The following is a 13,459-nucleotide window of genomic DNA, read 5'->3' on the forward strand; positions in this document are numbered from 1 at the left end:
ACAGACACAAACTGTTAAGATTTCGACGTAATGCAAGGTTAAGGAGGTTCAAACTTAGTTTCACTGATGTTACACTGGCAGTGCGGTGATAACTAGTTAGGATAAAACGAACAGATCTGTTCTGAATTGCTTCAAGAGCCGATATCAATACGTTAGTGCCAGGGTTCCAAAGTTATAAGAGGCATAGCAGCTTCAGGGATAAAAGAACTGATGAGAAGTCTCGTTCAATGAATCCTAACGAACGGTTAGCATTATTCGTTATATACTGAATATGAGTTCCCCAAGATAAGTTAGATGAAATATTAACGCCTAAATATTTGTAAGACGACACTTGTAGAGAAGTATGATAAAGGTAGTAGCATGAGACATTAGCAGTCATTCGGGAGACCCATATTACTTCATATTTGTTAGTTAAGCTTCATATTCCACTTGTTACACCATTCAGATATACGGTTCAAATCAGATTGAAGAAAAAACACAAAATGATCATTAGTCACTTCACGATATAAAACACAGTCATCGGCGAACAAACCAACTGAAGATGTAACACAGGAGGGTAAGTCGTTGATAAATATCAGAAAAAGAAGAGGGCCCAATACAGATCCTTGGGGGACTCAGGATGTTACAGGTACTAAAGGGGAGGAACAGTCGTTTACGAATACAAATTGAAGCGATTAGTTAAGAAAACACGAATCCAGGAAAGTAATGAAGGATCATTATTAAGGGTACTTAATTTATGAAGTAGTGGTTTATGCAATACTTTATCAAATGCTTTGACAAAGTCCAAAAATATACAATCAGCACAAAAATACAATTGATGGCAGTCTTTTGATTCTTTGTGTCAAACAGCGAAAACCAACCTTATTCGCGCTAACAGTGTCGCGCTCTCTACAATAATGAAGTCTTATGGCGAATTCCACTGGTCGTTTTGGAGCGCGCCGGGATCGACTTTTCTGGAGCGAGCCTATTTCACTGGGCGATCGGGATCGAGACCGACGTGTTTCACTGGTCGTTTTGGATTAGCTCCCGCTCCACATCTCGATCTGGATCCGAGAAAAGTCGCTCCCACGATTTCAGCGGATTCAACCGGAAGCCAGCCGGGCCATCCCTCGGCGCACACACGTGACTTCCTTTCTCGTGGGGCATCTCGCCTGATCTCGCCCATCTCGCCTCAGAAGAAGAAGAAGCACGTCGCGGGCTGGGCTCCTAGATTTTCTCGACATCAGAAGAATTCGTAATGGCCGCTTGCTTACCCCTTGGCTCGGCAGCCGGTTCGTTTTCCAGGAAGGAGAAGAGAAGGTATTTGCCGACGCTACGGGCATTCCGGCAATCTTTGCTAGAAGCGCCTGAGCCATTCCTGCCGCTCGTGCGTCGAACACGTGTTAGCGCGGCGATTGCGAAAACGTCTTCTAAACGACCGCGGCGGCCGCGGAAAGGGGATTCCCGGGCAGTTGAATGACGGGAAGGAATCCGCCGATCCCAGAGCAGTGGTCATGTTCCTCTGGGGATCCGTAGGCGGCGCGACCCCGTTCGGATCGTCTGCTCCAGTCCGGATCTAGTCAACTGATCCCGGCGCGCTCCAAAACGCGCAGTGGAATTGGCCATCAGATTTTGACAGTTCGCGGCTGTCCCGTGGCCCGCACGGCACCGCCATTTGCAAGCTGCTGCAGAGGTATCCTTGTCAAGGCCTCATCCCGTTTGGTCAGATCGATGAAGCTGTAAATGTTCGGGTGAGCCTTCCCTGACACAGCGTTCATCTTACAGTGCCATGTGTCCTAGGTTGTTTAGGGAGAGGTGAGGTGAGTAAGGAGGACAGACATTGTACACTTGAACCTAATCAACTGTTTACGAACAATACAAACGAACCGACCCAATTGATAATGAACGATGACCGAAGCGGGAAGGTTGTTTCGGGATAGGGCGAAATGGGGAAAAATGAAACGAGAAGGTCGTTTTGAGCCGGGTCGAAACGGGAGGTACAAACGGGAAGGTTGAATTCGGAATGAGTCGAAACGGGAACCACCCCGCGCACCCCCTGTTACGCCACGGGAGTTCGCCTTCTTCGCGCTGTAACGTGAGACCATCTGGCTGGAGTGGGCTCGGAGCCTCGGACTATGTACCAAAAGTTCAAAAAAAAGTTCTTTTTTTTAATATTGTATATGGGTTTACCACCACCGTATGCGGCGGATTGAATGCCGTTAAGATAGATTTGGTTAGGAAATTTTATTTACAACATCCAGCAAGACAAACATTATGCAGTGTATAATATTTATAATGAACTGAATGCGAGTTAGTGTGCTCTTCAATCATTCTATAAACGCAAACTTTCCGGTGTCGTCTAAATAGAAAACAAGAGCTGCCGAAACGAGAAACTTTCGGTGTCCTTTCTGCGCGTGCGACAACCTCGCTGCAGCTCTGCTCGTGCAGGGCACAAGCAGGCTCGTGCACTGCCGATTGCCTCCTGTACTCAGTTGGGAAACTCGCCGTCGAAACTTGGGCCACTGGCGTCCACCGAGACCGAGCGAGCTAAATACGACAACAGCGCCACGCTTTGTCATTTGTCTGTACTGTGGTTACCTTGAGCTTTTACATAGCATGTTTTTGCGTAAAAACAAAGGAAAAATACTCTTTTTGTATGAAATTTATTGGAGTTTAGTACAAAATGATGGGCGCGTGATGTTTTCAAAACCTTTAGTTTGCAGGGTTTTGCGGCACAATTAATATTGTTTTTATACAACCATGCCTCAGCGGTGCTTTCAGGTAGCGCGTCCCGACCTAGGTGTATTTTAACTTCGGTAGTAAGTCGCGGCGCGTCCGCTGGGGAGACGGGGGTGGCACCCCTGTAACCTCGTCCGCTGTATCTGCTTCGGCTCCAAAATGGCCGATTAAAGCCAAAATAGAAGTAGCGTACAGTTCCTCGAGTGGCCACTGCGGGAGAATTGGCGGCGTCGTGTTCGTCATTAGCTCGGTGCGCAGGGACAGATCGGGGCCACTTTTTCAGATAAGTCTCTGTGGCAGTTTCCCAACTGAGTGTTTTAGTAACGTTGCCTCCCGTGAACTAAAGTTATGGCGGCCTCGCGCATGCGGCGAATGCATGGTGAGATCGATCTATTAATTCCGACAGCGATACCCAAACTTCTCGCCGCGAGACAGCTTTCTGTGGCTATGCAAAGAATTGGATTGTGTGTATGTTTATACAGCATAGAACTTGACCTGCCTCAACGGGCGACGAGTCTTCCAGCTGTAGATGAGCAATTTACCCAGTGCAGTGCAACCGCTAGCCTGGGGTCTTTAACGTGCATCACGCAGTAGTGATACACGACCGCACGCCGGTACGATGCTCATCCAGACCGAAACGGGCGGGGGTGGGCATTGAACCCAGGATCCCGGGTTCTGCAGCGCGAGCTTTCGCTCCACGCGCTCCGAGCTGGTGTGCGCCAGACTAAAGTCACTTTAGGCCAGACCACTCGGCCACCGATCCCCCCTGTGGCTATGCACTGTAGGCAGTCAGAGCCATGGGTGCACGTGTGCTTGCTCATATTGAGCGGTATTGTAAGTTGTGAACGCGCAATGTACACTTCAGAAATGCCACAGAAAGCTGTCCACGAGTACTGGCGACGAGATGTTTCGGTAAGACTGCATCTGGTTGGAGTCCTAGGGCTCTGACGATGCACCCAACGTTTACAGGGTTTCATGTGTGTGTGTTTTTACTATTGTAGAGGGGTTTGCCACCGCCACCGGCGGCGGAATGATGGCCACTAAGCCATATTTAGCCGGCAAGACATACACGATGCTGTGTATAGATTACTTTCTTCACAAACGGAACCATGCGGTGCTCCAGTCTTTAACGTCCCTGCGAACTTTGTAACGTCGATCAAACACTTAACCACCAATGCTCCAGGCGAACGACAAAATAACCAAGAAGCGCGAGATATGTTCAAATTTTTCAAATATTCTTGTAAACCAACTTGTCTCCCCCAAAACGTTAAATCGTGCCAGCCGAAGGCCCTGACTAAATCTTCAACTTTGTTTTCCATGTAGGATTTATGGTGTATTTCTAGCACTGGTGACATAAGCAGGATGGAATGACTTGCAAAGAACCGAAAGTCGCTTGGGATGCAATCAGTGAATCGTGTTTTTAACAAGTAAAAGGGTTGGGGAGGAGGTCGAAGGGTGGCGCTGGCTAGCGGCCGCCGTCGGAACTATTCTGCGGGAATAACAATCCCGCCGCTAGTATTCGTTATGTATGTGGATAATATTTATCTGCTCGAAAAGCATCGGCGTAGGGGTAGCATAGTCCCTGCTTGTCTCACCTTGCTTTAAATGTCGCCGCCTTCTCGTTGGAAGCAAAAACCAATCCACGTGTAGCCGCTCGCGATCGGCCGCTTCACTCCGGCTGCGCGCGCCAGGTCGTGCGTGACTGACGCTATGGGGCGATGTTTGTGCGCTTCCTAGGTTGGAGGAATCGTATTCACGAAACACACGCATTGCTTTACAGTGTCCCTGTCCCTTGCAACGATCATCAGCCACATCGGCGAGAGTAAGAGGTGCCCCGTTGAAGGCGAGGACGTACTGAAATGGGATCATGTAACCGAGCGCAGCGTAATACAGAACACACTGGTGAACATTATAACGTAGAATGTGGCTACTTAGACTGCACATTGGCATTAAATGTTACAAGTTATCTTTTTCAGTTTAATTTATCGGTTATTCAAAGGTGCACGGTTCACGATGAAATATCAATGAGTTAGTCATACAATCGAAATTACAGGAATCGCAAAATGATTCACGCAATTGCGTAAATATCACAATATAGAACTGATACCGCTACCTAATATGTTCCAGTGTAAAAGCTAGCCTGAAATAAAATAGTGATTAAATGATAGCAGTGCCTCTCGGTGGCTTCCGAAGCCTCACGACCCGGTCGTGTGATCCCTTCGGAAGATTCTCCGACGGGACGGCGTTCCGTATCAAGAACATCCTTTTGTGCCCTGTCATGAAATAGGGTGGGGATATTTTGCCGGCAGCCGGCACAACCACTCGAGAGAAAACAAAATTGCCGGGAGTTTCGGACGGCAATAATTATATTCTAAAAAAGAAATAAACATAAATCGCCAAATGTTTCACGAAACAAAAAAGTTAGCCAACACTGATTCCAACCTGGGGCCCACGGCACGTGAAACCGACGCCTTTCCACTGAGCTACTCTTTTTTTCCAAAACAAAAACAAGTTTATTTACATTATATTTACACGTCCACTCACAAGAAGTCAGACCACGAGAAGTTCCTCTTTTGACTATTCCTTTTGCACGAAACCCAATAAAAACAACTACCGGCAATTTTTTTTTGCTCGGTTTGTTGTGCCGGCTGCCGGCAGAATATCTACTACCTATGAAATGCAATGTACTGTTCGAACGGATGTCGATGCAAGCGTGATTTACGCGCGTACATGCCTCGTCCATTAGCGTAGTCTGGTTGGAAGACATCGCTTGAGAAGGGACGACCACACCACGTCGTGCGCAGGCAACTTCTTACCTACTCTTACTTATCCACTGCGATTTGAGCTTTTTTTTTGGCAGGAAAGCAGTGAAAACTGATTTCAGGCTCTAAAGCATGCGCTGAGCACTGCGGTGCGCAACAAGAGCGTACCATATTCTAACAAACCTGCAGGGAACGCAGCAACATCACGGCAGCCAACGGCAGCACACTGGAACACCGGAGTTGTTTTCCACGCAGGCGGTATTTCTTTTGGTGAACGCAGCGCCTCCTATTGCTCTATCTCCTCGCCGCTCTCTGGCCGCCGCCATTTTGCGACTCGAGTGACCCCTATCAGCCAAAAATTTCTGCCCCCCGCCTGAGCTGTGGTAACCCGGTCAGCGTGGCTCCCCACCTGCATTGTGCATTCGGAGTTCGCCGGCTTTTCTTGGCAGTTTTTACTTTAATTGCCTGCTTAGGATGCTTACCCTTTGTGTGTTATCTTCCACTGTGAGAACCAGGGAATAACAGGGCTCGTAGCCTGCTCGTCCTTCGCAGGAAACGAACGAAGAGAGCGAACGTCAAGCAGCCCGCGAAGCAGGCAGTTCGACGTTCTGGAGGATTATTTCCGTTGAGATAATCTACAAAAAGCCTTCCCGGCTATGTTCCAGTTTTTCGCGAAAAATATCTGATAGGGTCGGGTTCGCGGTGTGGGGACGGAATAGACACTTTCGTTCATTTGCTTTGAAGCCGTGCAAAAAAGCAGCTCTCTTCTACATGTGCCCTAAAACACGCCGGATTCCGTCCGATCGTCGTGAAGTGACTACCGTCGACACTGTATATTGGAAATGCTGTGTTATTTGAAACCTTTCTCAAATCCTGTTTAAATAACGCGGCACCGTGGGGTACGTACAATATATGTTGATCGATTGATGAGACTCGTTGAATTTCATGTTGTGGGCGGAGAATATCCATGCAGTTCGGATATCCCGTGTGGTCAAATATTTGCTACGGTTGAGACCTTTATAGACTGACAAGGCTCAGTGTATGGTGCCGAAAAAGGTCAACATAATGTGAAACAAATATTCCAGTGGCATTTGTTCTGTCGCGTACGGACTCACCAAAACAGCTTTCCTTTTTTTTTGTTCCCAAAAATAGTACAATGCATTCTTTATAACCCCGAAAAATTATATTCCCCATAAAACACAAAATAAAAAAATCGAACGGGGATATTTAGCCTCTAACAGGGTCCGCAAGCGCTCCCTACGCAGGCTACCACACCCCACCAAATAGAAAACCCACTGCCCAGCGCAGTCGGGCAACACTGACGTATCCACTCAAAACCAGGGACGCGCGCTGTAAGTCGCTTCGTTGAAGACTGCCGCTGGAAAGGTCTATTGGCGGCGAGATGTTTTAGTGGCGCCCTCCTACGGTTCCCCCTTGTGACGTCATTACCTTGCAAACAGCAAGTTCGATGGTGTTTGTAAATAGCATGGTGGAAGCTTGAAATCACTGCGCTCTCAAAGGAACACTGCCAACACCGTCAAAATTAAAGGTCTTTCATTCCTCTTATTTCCGTCGATGATAAATCCTTTTTTGACGTCATAGTCAGCGTTCGGCCAATCGTGGAAGGCCGACCACAGCGACGCTTTCGGTCGCGCACGTCACCAATTGGCGACGTGAGCGAACGAAAGCGTCGCTGTGGTCGGCCCACCACAATTGGCCAAATGCTGACTATGACGTCAGCGAAGTATGTCTCATCGACGGAAATAAGTGGAATGTAAGAACTTCAATTTTGACGGTGTTGGCAGTGTTGCTTTAAGAGCGCTAAAATTTCAGGCTTCCACCACGCCCATTACAAACACCATCGAACTTGTTCACAAGGTAATGACGTCACCAAAGGTAACCGAACGAGGGCGCCCCGAAACATCTCGCCGCTAATAAAATTGCTTATCAACTGAGTGCGAGTGAGTGTGCTCTTCAATCATTGCTGAAACGCAAAACGCCCAGTGTCCTTTAGATAGAGAACAAGAACTACCGAAATGCGAAACTTCTGGTGTCCTCCAGATAGAGAGGAATAAATGCTGAAACAAAAAAAAAAAAAAACGTCCGTTGTCCTCTAGAAAGAATGGGCGCCTGTGCGCTCATGCCCATTGAGTCCCAATAGCAGGCAGCCGCGGTTGCGCATTCTCCACTACACTCGGCGTAAACTATTCTTTTCTACGTTGTCAAGGCTAACGTAGCTGCTACCCGCCTCGAAAAACGACACAAGGCATTGGTTCAGCAACAGGTAGTGATTTATTGAACATCATCGTCGCGAGCCGTTGCCCAAACAACCCCCCTGGCATACTTTTCCGTCGACCTTTTATCCACGGTGGAGCGCCTCTCGCAAGGCTGGGGGCACTTGGCCGCCTCGGGAAAGTGATGGCCACAGATTATTAGCCATGGGCACCCTGGTTGTACGAAACGTTCGGCCGGGCTCCCGCAAGGTCACTTTATGAGCTGTTAGTGGAATGTGTCGCGTTCATGTATGGCTTTGAACTTGGCCAGGTTGTAAAGTTTGTCATTCGGCACTAACCTGAGTAAGTAAAACAAGAGCAAGCACTTGAAAAAAAATAACGCCGCCTTATTTCACTGCGTCAAGTGAAATCTTTCAATTGTCTCCTGGCTGTCTGTGTCATATACCAAGCTGGTGTAATGCAAGAGCACGGCAGGATGCCACAATGTCAAAATGAGCAAAATTAAGAGCCTTCAATGCTACCATCGACATCAGCACATACAAGAAACAAAATCTCAGTATAGACCATATGCAAAAAGAAGCGCCATCTAGTGTATTCATGATCAATTATCAGATTTCCCCCATATTGGGGGGCTGCCGTACCGATGGTTTCGCCCGTTCCACAATAGTCCCGGCAAAATGGAAGTCGTGGAACTAAAATATGATCACCCTATGCAAGTCCAGTACGAACCCTTCACAGACGTCTTCGAGAAATACCGTTCATTGACCTGGATGGCCCAGCTCACTGCTTGAGTGACGACTGTTGCTACCTCGTTGCTGAGAATTCCTTTTCCAGAATATTGCGGCCGTCTTTCTTTTCTTCTTTGAACCGAAACTAACCAGCAACCGGTTGAGTGTACAAATAAACTGCCCTAATTTCATGAAAACCGAGATTAACGTAGATGCGCCTCGTCCAGAACTGGAAGATGCGATAAACCCCCCAATATGGCGGCTCCTAATGGCATGATGATGATAGCTGGCAAGGATTTTGAATATGGCCTATTGCATAACTCTTTCATATGTTGCTTGATATGTTATACCGATCAACTAAATGAAAAAAATTATTTTGTTTTCAACTTGTTTGTTGGTTACTAATGAATGAGGTTTATTTTCAAACATTTTATTTATGCTTATCCCTATAGAAGGATTTCAAAACTTCGTTAGCCCTTTCCTTTTAGGCACATTGCACTTTGTATAACTGTTTCAGAAAGCTCAAGCGATTCGTACGGAGGATTGCACTCAAACGAAATTGGCGGCAACACCATGATTACATTCAGAGACGGATGCAGGAATTTCCTGAGGGGGGGGGGGGGGGGGGGGGGTTCAGGTGTTGGTCAGCGTACCATATGTCTAGGAACCCCCTCCCCCTCTCCTTCGTTTTACGCCCTAATTTTTGTTGGTCAGCGTACCATATGTCTAGGAACCCCCTCCCCCTCTCCTTCGTTTTACGCCCTAATTTTTACACATGCAGAAATCAAGAGGGGGGTCAGGACATCCGGACCCCTCCCCCCCCCCCCTCTAAATTCGGCCCTGATTACATTGGCGGTATGGTTCAGTGCCGTATACTTCCATTAAAGTTGCGATTCCCTCAGAATGCACAACGCCTCAGATACCCCTAGCGTCATTTGCAACTTCGGTCCCGAAATTACATACTGCACCTATGTTACCGTTTGCTCGCTGTACAGTAATGTAACGTGAACTGTCACTTGCGGCTTCTGTGGTATTACGGGAGTGTACCGAAAACATCTGACAGCGAGAGTTAACGGACTATTCATTTAAAAGTTTATTTTAATAAAACGCAAAGCAAATATATGTTTTCGCCCATACAGAAAGTTAAAGGTGGCGACGGCCAATAATTACTCGTGCTATAGGAAAGATAGAAATTCCCGCGGAGGAGGTGTATTTATTCTTGTTCGTGAAAGTATTCTTTCCTAAGAAATGCAGATTGAAACTGAAAACATTGAAAACGTTTGATGTGAATTTTCTTGGGTAATGGTGAACGGCTGGCCGTCGGTGCTTTTTATAGACCACCAGGTACACAGCCGGGTGTCCTAAGATCATTATCTGAAATTGTTTCTCTTATTGAATGCGCTAAAATTATAATTGTAGGTGACTTTAATCTTCTTGCAATTAATCGGAAGGCAAATAATCACAGGATTGGAGTGGGAGGAAAACTATAAACCGCATTTTTCATTCTTATAGACCTATGTTCACTTGAGCATCACGTTTTTGAATCAACGCGAAACGATGAACCATGTCACGTTCTAGATTCACTTTTTTCCGACGCGCCGGACATTACCTCAAATACGCACGTCATTCCTGGCATCAGCGACCATAAAGTAGTTGTGGCAGATGTTAACCTAGTAAATAGCAATGTTGATTGGTCAAAATCACGGTAGGTGTTTTTATATAAGAAGGCAGACTAGAGCAGCTGCTCTAGTCTGCTTTCTAGTGCACTCTACTTGTATATTCCAAACTTCGAAACGTTAGCTGAGGAACTGAATATGTACCTCTAAGTTGTACCCTGTCTTTAAAGGGACACTGAAATCTCCAAAGTTTTTTTAAGTGCCTGGATCGAACACGCATGTCATAAAATAAAGTTTCCGCGCACAACGTTTTTAGCTAAAGAATTACGATGTGAGACACATCTTGAGTTATGAAAGAATCAAAAATTAAGACCCCATACCAAAAAATTAGATCCAAAACAGAGGTTAGTTTCGGTTTCGCCCTAGAATTGAAACGTGCCTCCTGGAGTAAATATTATGGTAAACACCGTTTTTCTTTTTAGGATAAAGAGGTGACCTGCGCTCATAACACTCTAGCTTCCTCGTGATGCCATAATTAATGCGCGTCGTTCAGTGAAGCCAACACACTAGACAGGCTCAGCAGCCCGGCACGCATCTCCAACCCTCACTATAACCGCCATTTTGGAAAAAGGGTGGCGCCACCTATAGTGAATTGGAGTCGCGTATACATTTGCGCTGAGGCTGAGTGTTCCGCGATCGGTCGCTCATGTTTGCAATAAAACCACCCTATAATTTTTTTTTTTTTTTTGGGGGGGGGGGGGGGGGAGGGAGGGAGGTGGGAGGGAGAGGGTTTGGGAGGGCGGGCGTTGATTATGTGAACGGACTTTAAGCTTAAAGCGAGCGGTGGATAACGCTATCTCTGAACACGTGAACAAGATGATTTGTTTTGCTTTAAAGAGTAAGCTTGCCAGCCTCGCCATTTCGACCACCGTTGCTAGTCGAGGATCGTGCGCAATGCTGACGAATATTCGCTTCTTCCGAGCGATGAAGATGCGCCCCCTGAATATTGCAAGTTAGAGCCCTTTCTTCCTTGTGCAACGCATAACGTTGAGCTCGAGTCCTCCTCAACTGAATGTAAGCTTGCATAATGTGTTTCCCCGTCTCAATGTCGCTGACGTGAAAACACCAGAATATGGCTCTTTACAGCCACCACCAGGACGGGGACGGGGGAGTTTTTTCTCAATGCTTTGCCTCCAGCACGCACTCGATACCTTCCGTGGTACTTAGGCTGCGTGTGGACGCTCGAGGCTCTCGTGACACCGAAAAAGGCAGGAAGCTCGCGCTGGAGGCGGAACGACCGAAAGCCCGCCCTGCCGTTCTAACCCTGTCAGCGACTGAACGAGAAAACAGCTCCGTTCGAGAAGGTTATCAATCCAACCCACAGAACGGCGTCTGGGACCGTCAAAACCGGAAACCCGCTTCTTTATCTTTCTTTTTTTAATAACTGGTGGTGCTTGTTCACGGTCGAATGCACCTAAGCGCATCGGCCACGGGCGGAGGTGGACTGGAGGGGTTGTTTGTTGTACTCTCAGTAGTAGAAAAGAGAAAAACACGGAGTAGTGGATGGGGGAGAGCGAGGAAAAGCCCCTTTTGTGGGATCGTTGAGTGACTTCGAGGGGGGCAATACGGTGAAAGACCCCCCCCCCCCCCCCAAAGAAAAAAACGTTTACAATTTTCTGTAACGCCGAATTAGAGCGCAGCTCTTGAGGAGGAGGAGGGGAAGGTACGAGAGGATGGTATGCCCCTCCTCCTCATCCATACCCTCCACTCCTCCTCTCCTGCTCGCCTCCCATTTAAGGTCAAAGTTTCCCGTTAAATTTAGCGAAAAAAATCCCCCGCTAAATGTAGGGGGAATGTTCCCGCTAAATTTAGCGGGGAACATTTTCCGCTAAACTTAACAGAGAATTTTTTCCGCTAAATTTAGCGGGGAAATTTTTTCACTGAATTTAGCGAGGAAAATTTTCCGCTAACTTTAGCGGGGAACTTTTTCCGCTAAATTTAGTGGGAAAATTTACCCATAATGAAACGCGCGGTGACGTCACACGTGACATCACGTGTGACGTCCTCATGGGAAACGTTTCATAAATCGCGGATGGATCCCTCGTAAGGCTGCTACATTCCTTACACTCTGTGCAATAACTATCCGCAGAACCAGAATCTTTGATTGGCAAGTCATTTCTTTTATCACTGAACTCGTGCTATATTCAATTCTTGTCGTTTGTTTACCAAACTCAATCTATACCGCTGAAAGTAGCTTTTTTTGTGTTTTTTCTCATTCTCATATTTGTGGTCAAAATAAACACTCAAGTGACTTAAAGAGACACCAGACCAAAGGAAAATAGTTTATTTGTCTTAATTCTTTAAATATCTATTTTCTCAAGCTGGAATTTTGGCACCCAACGTCTAATAAGTTTTTCTGGAAATTTAAAAGAGACAATCTTTTGCAAAACAAAACGTTCGGTCTGTCATATATAAATCCGACCACATTGAAATACGTGAAATTGGCCTCCGAAATTGCTGGTGTGCTAGTTGCGCACAGGCAATTTTATATTTTTCACTGCATCGGGTGACTTGTTGCGCATGTGTCTCGCCATTAGGTCAGGACGATCTGCGCGTTTTGTTCGGACCACATTTGCTGGAGATGTGAGCTCATAACATAGGCAACTGAACCACCTACACGAGAATTGGTGCTGCCGTGCGCGTTCCACCGAAAACTCGTCCAGAAAAAAAACAACAACAAAAAAAACAACAAGTAAAAGACCTGGGATCTGACTTTTAGGATATAGAAAAAAAAACACACTGTATTGAAGGCGTGCACACTACTTATTGCATTGATATACAAGTCTAGAAGGCGATTGCATTGCGATCTGTTGGTTCAGAATCACACTCAAAAAGGATGGGGTTGCACCTTAAGGGCCACTGACAACCCCAACATCAATTTGTTTTATTATTATTATTATTGAAAACGATGGAAGCAATCCCTAGGGATCGTTCTAAAATTGTATGCTTAGAAATGGCGCATTTGCAGAAAAAAGTGAAACCCAAAGCCAGATTTGACATTCCCGCCTGAATCTATGACGTAAATGGCGAAATGGTGAACTCATTGCTATTTTTAATTAGTTCAAACCGAAAGTGTCGTTTAACTCTTTTTTATTTTCCCCTCTTGCTTATGAAGGCAATGAGGGGCGCTCACTACTGCCAACCGGTCAATCATGCGTCGCACTTTGAAATGGCTGACCCACTACACGCTTTCTAATAAATATCCACGCAACCCCCCAATTATTATCCATGACGCGCCTAGGTTTCCGTGCGCTTTTGACACGCGTCATTCCTCCGCGTGCAATCAAAGCATCATTTTTCGGTTCCATTTTTTTTAGCATTGTTCCATTTAGGGGCTCTCA

Source organism: Ixodes scapularis, unplaced genomic scaffold (assembly GCF_016920785.2).
Source record: "Ixodes scapularis isolate PalLabHiFi unplaced genomic scaffold, ASM1692078v2 PGA_scaffold9__187_contigs__length_104089568, whole genome shotgun sequence".
NCBI lineage: Eukaryota > Metazoa > Arthropoda > Arachnida > Ixodida > Ixodidae > Ixodes > Ixodes scapularis.